Below are 6,000 nucleotides of genomic sequence, written 5' to 3' on the forward strand. Positions count from 1 at the left end.
AGTCAAGACAAAGGCCAAACACAGGGTTTAAATACAACAGGGCCAACAAGGGATCACAAGACACAGGTGGAAACACAGGTGAGAACAGTCAGGGGTGGAGTCACTAAACAAGGGGGCTGGACTACAAAACCAAAACACAACACGAACACATGGACAGGACTGGGAGGGGCCAATCGTGACACATCACAGGCTCCTATGGCACACCATTTTAGACTAAAATGACACCAGCTATACGTAATAAGTGGTATTTCAGTTTTTACTAGTAAAACACGATTCTGAATAGTAAGAATTATAGATATCTATACACACACACACACACACACTATCTATGTCCCTTTTCACCTTGGACAGGTTGCCAGTCCATCACAGGGCAGACAAACACGTACATTCACACAGTCACTCAAACCGAGGGGCCATTTATTATCTCCAATTGGCCTGACTGCATGTCTTTGGACTGTGGGAGGAAACCCACACAGACATGGGGAGAACATGCAAACTCCACTCAGAAAGCACCCAGGTCGCCCGGCTGCGGAATCGAACCTAGACCATTCTTGATGTGAGGTGACCTACACCATCACCCACCACACCACCAGTGAAATTATTGATTTAACCTATGAAATTTTCACTAGTAAAAATGATACTTGCTGAAATAACAGCATATTGAACGCCTGCACAATACGCACACACAAACGTGCACCTGCCTCTTCTTTGTTTTCTTGTTGTTCCTATTAACTGTTAAACCATTGATTTTTAAATAAGCCAACTGTTCTTGCAAGGTTTTAAAACTGCAATTTGACCTTCTGTCACTCATCGCACTGCAACAAGAGTACTTAAATAATAAGCATGACCAAAACACCGACACATTCTGTCACTCACTGACTCACGCGCTTAAAGCCGCTCTCTACTGTCAAATATAAGCTTAGGTGTTTATTTTTGGACACAAATTTAAACTACTACCATTTTTGTAAATATGAAATGTTCTTGTCCACCCTCTCATATCCTGATCCAGCTGTGCTCTTCATGTTTTATTAACCCCTTAAAAGGCCAGACTGCTGTGTCTGATCCACTCAGACCAGCGCAACACACAATAACACACCACCACCACATCAGTCAGCAGTGCTGAGAATGATCCACCACCCAAATTGTCTGATGTAGATATGGATGAGGGAAAGAACCCAAGTTTTATCACAAAATCCTCTTTTACACTGAAAGATCTGAGAGGCCATAAGCATTACTGTTCAGAATAATTTAGAAATGAACTTTCTATATTTTGTGTTTGTCCAAAGGTCACTTACCCCAAGATGACAGGGCGGACACAACATGTGGTTCTGTCATAAGATGTTGGCCTGCCATTGAAAAATAAAGTGTTTCAGCTTGACGCAGATGTTTTTTTGGGTAGTCTATAGTCTTATTACTACGATGAACATTCAAAGGATTTTTATGAAAGCCATTTTTATGAAAGTTACGAGGTCCCGAAGGCACAGCATACTGATTATGATCCATGAGCTCTGCTAAGTGCTGCGCTGGCTGTGGTATTACTAATGCCAATGGCCTGACATCCCTGCTAAAAAGACCATTAGAACTATTAGGATTAAACCCGAAGATTTGCTTTCTAACGGGAACTGGCTTAATGGTTACCATTACAGGATAATAGTTTCCTTTAGACCCAACTAGGTAACCACTGAATGCATCTGGAATCAGCCATAGGTCACCTGTTAAACCATTCAAATCTATTACACTGTAATATCCACCCATCAGAAAAACCTTCAGTCACTGCTGAACACCACCAACAGTAGGGTAGTAGGCCATCATACTAGACTGCAGTTTAAACAACATTTGTAGGGCTTTACACTGAATACCGGTAAAGGTGAATTTTTTTAAAGAAAAAAATTCTACATAATTAAATACTTAAGGTGTAAACAAAGCCATTCAGAGTGGTTTGGTGTGAAACGCTCCGTTGTACAGTGTGGAATTATTAGCCTTAGTATTGATCATATTACTCTTTTAAGAGGTATTAAAGAAAGCTTATGTCTAGCATTGAAAGCTTAATGGTTATATTGTACAATTCTAAGAGCTAAGAGTCAGCACATAAGGCTGTGTGCTGACTAATGGTGGAATACACAAGGATGTCAGATAACAGGTAATACCTCGAAGCTGATAGTAGTAGACCCTGGGATTAGCACACCACACATGTGGTTCATCTGGTCAGATAAGCAGAGCCATTGTCTGGAAAGCGGGGGGAGTTGATAAACACAGGAAATACCTTAAGCTGACCTTGCAGACGCACTCACGTCTCGAGCGCATCCTTAAACTTTTATGATGTGGATTGGTGAGATGGTCTAACGCACACATTGGAGGCTGGGGTAAGCAAAGAGCTGTCATGCGACTATAAAAAAGGGAGTCAGATGAGAAGGGGTCAGAGCTTACCTGGGAGATACATGATGCATGTTATCTGTTTGTAACCTCTCCAGAATTCTGTAATAAAACTCTGTTTGTTTCACTTTAGTCTGATCTACTCGTCTCATTTATTTTGCATCAACGAACACGCAGGACTGGTTTCGTCCACAACAGAAATGTAGAATTTAGAAAGTCCTCAAAGAAAACTTGTTTTTCAGATTTATGCCTAAGCATCATCAGCATTACATATAAAAACTCAGAAGACACTGGGTTCACTGGTGGTTTTGGATTGTAAATAAAATATGGTTATATCTGCACTGTAGACACTGCGACCGATGGTTCCCACAGCAAAGAAATCTAGGTTTCTCTACAGTACACCATTTCACATCAAACCACTCTGAGTGACAGTGAATTACGCAGAGATTTAGGAAAATAAGTGCAGTTCCCCTTTAAGTGAACTTTGGCCTTTACCTAAAGTTGGGTGCCTTAAAATGTTTTCAGGGAAATGTTTAAGTGGAAAGTGGAAAAAAAAAATTCATGTATAATTATAAACTGAGTTTAGGCCACAAATTTAAGTGGTTACATTTTTGACAGTTCCAAAACACACACACACACACACACACACACACACACACACACACACACACACACCTTCTAAGCCGCTTCTCCTTCTGGGTGGTGGGGGGTGCTGGAGCCTATCCCAGCTGTCATTGGGCGAAAGGCAGGACACACCCTGGACAGGTCGCCAGTCCATCGCAGGGCAGCTCCAAAATATAGATAGAAAATTACTTAAATACAGTATTAGACAAATTTTCAATTCGGTGGACTTCCCCTTAAACCGTGGCGTCCGGGCGCTTAATCCAGAGTATCAGCATCTACTGCGCTGCTGCAGGTCGCGCGCACGAGAACGCCGGTGTAAAATTCAAAATTCAACGGAAACCGATCAGCGATGCGGTTAACTGCGCCTTATAACGTTAATTATCCATCCATTTTCTAAGCCGCTTCTCCGTCAGGGTCGCGGGGGGGAGCCGGAGCCTATCCCAGCGGTCATCGGGCGGAAGGCAGGACACACCCTGGACAGGTCGCCAGGTCACACAGACACAGACAGTCACTCACACACTCACACCTAGGGGCAGTTTAGCATGTCCAATTGGCCTGACTGCATGTCTTTGGACTGTGGGAGGAAACCGGAGAACCCGGAGGAAACCCACGCAGACACGGGGAGAACATGCAAACTCCACACAGAGAGGACCCCGGTCACCCGGCCGGGGAATCGAACCCAGGCCCTCCTTGCTGTGAGGCGACAGCGCTACCCACCACACCACCGTGCTGCCCCGTTAACGTTAATTAGTCTGATATATTTCATCTTCATATCTTCTTCATTTAACGCGAATTAGAAACATTAAGGTCTAGTAACGTTAATGATAAGTTGTCATAAATTTAGCCAGCCAGGCTAGCTAGCGTTAACTAGAGCGCCACACTGAGGTAATGTTAGGCTAAAACTGAACTTCATGTGTTTTTATCGCTGAAGGTAGGTGTTTGTATCAGAGAGGCCGTGATTAAAGGTAGACGATGCGTTAACTAGGTTATCTAGAAAGTTAGCTGTCAATTTATGTTCAGGGGTTGGCGTTTCTCCGTTAAATGTAACGCTAACGTTAGTTAGCAACCAAACAACCCGCGTTCACGGCATTTCCAGTCAAGGTTGCCAGATTGCTTCTGGAGTTTCCAGCAAAAATAAGTTCAAAACCTGCCAACATGCCTGAAAACCCACTAGAAGTATAGAAACAGTCTAGGGTAGTTTTAACGATAATATGAAATGATGCAGCATTTAAACACGTCCGCAAATAAGCTTCTGGGTGATTTAACCGCTGCCGCTAGGTGGCGCAGTCAGTCTGTTAAACCAATGCGTTTGTTTCATCACCGATGCAAAGAACAACAAAAGCTTTTCACGATCAGGTTTTTACAATCTCTGTCCCAAATGACAAAGAAACTAAATAATTTCCACGAAGTAATTATTTGAGGTGTAACGTTAACTATATGTCTTATCTCAGTTCCATACCTTAAGGAGCTCGCACGAACTCATCAGTGTTTTCAGGATATTAATACTTTAATGTGAAAGGCAAACTTCTTCTTTCGGCTGCTCCCTTTAGGGGTCGCCACAGCGGATCATCTGCCTCCATCTTGCCCTATCTACTGCCTCCTCTACTTTTACACCAACCATCTCCATGTCCACCTTCACTACATCCATAAACCTTCTCTGAGGTCTACCTCTTCTCCTTCTACCCGGCAGCTCCATCTCCAACATTCTTTGACCAATATAACCACTATACCTCCTCAACACATGTCCAAACCATCTCAACCTGGCCTCTCTGGCTTTATCTCCAAACTGCTCCACCTTCACTGTCCCTCTGATCTGCTCATTTCTAATCTTGTCTAGCCTTGTCACTCCCAACGAAAATCTCAGCATCTTCATCTCCGCCACCTCCAGCTCAGCCTCCTCTCTTTTACACAGAGCCACAGTCTCCAAACCATACATCATAGCAGGACGCACTACGGTCTTGTAAACCTTCCCTTTCACTCTTGCTGCTATCCTTCTGTCACACATCAGCCCTGACACCCGTCTCCACCCACTCCATCCTGCCTGCACCCTCTTCTTCACCTCTTTTCTACACTGTCCATTGCTCTGGATGGTTGACCCAAGATATTTGAAATCATCCACCTTTACGACCTCTACTCCTTGCATCTTCACCTTTCCACCTGCCTCCCTCTCATTCACACACATGTATTCTGTCTTGTCTCTACTGACCTTCATTCCTCTCCTCTCCAGTGCAAACCTCCACCTCTCCAGATTCTCTTCCACTTGCTCTCTACTCTCACCACAGATTACAATGTCATCTGCAAACATCATGGTCCATGGAGCCTCCTGCCTGACCTCATCTGTCAACCTTTCCATCACCATTGCAAACAAGAAGGGACTCAAATCTGATCCCTGTTGTAACCCTACCTTCACCTTGAAACCATTTGTCACTCCAACTGCACACCTCACCACTGTCTCACTATCCTCATACATGTCCTGCACCACCCTAACATACTTTTCAGCTACAAACTTAAACTTGCTACCATTATAACCTAGGCTCTGCTGAGCACATCATTGGCCATACTGTATTTCCAGCCATTGCAGTACTGTGTACAGTCAGTAAAGCCGTGTGATGTGATCTGGACAACCTGTGCCGTTTTCACCCCTAAACGCACGACTGTTACTGCGTTTGTACAGCCAACAGACTCTGTTGACTTCTTTATTCATAGAGCAGAAACACTGTCTTTGAGCCTATTGGACATGTAGCACAGCGCCTTAATAAAGTAGAAGACAGCAGGACGGTTACTGTTAAACTGCCTACGAATCAGGGAATGTCTCCCGAATCTATCACCCCAGCGCTTTTCAGCAGAAAGCGACGCCCCTGCTGGTGGCATTGAAAACCCACCAAGAAACAGCTGTCCAGAGATTGAGAGCATCTTCAACAAATCAGATCGCAGAACAGGCGCCGCTCTACAGCCAATGAATAACCAGCGCCGAATTTAGAAACTGCTGATGGTTGGAGCAGG

This window comes from Pygocentrus nattereri, chromosome 1 (genome assembly GCF_015220715.1).
Source record: "Pygocentrus nattereri isolate fPygNat1 chromosome 1, fPygNat1.pri, whole genome shotgun sequence".
Taxonomy (NCBI): domain Eukaryota; kingdom Metazoa; phylum Chordata; class Actinopteri; order Characiformes; family Serrasalmidae; genus Pygocentrus; species Pygocentrus nattereri.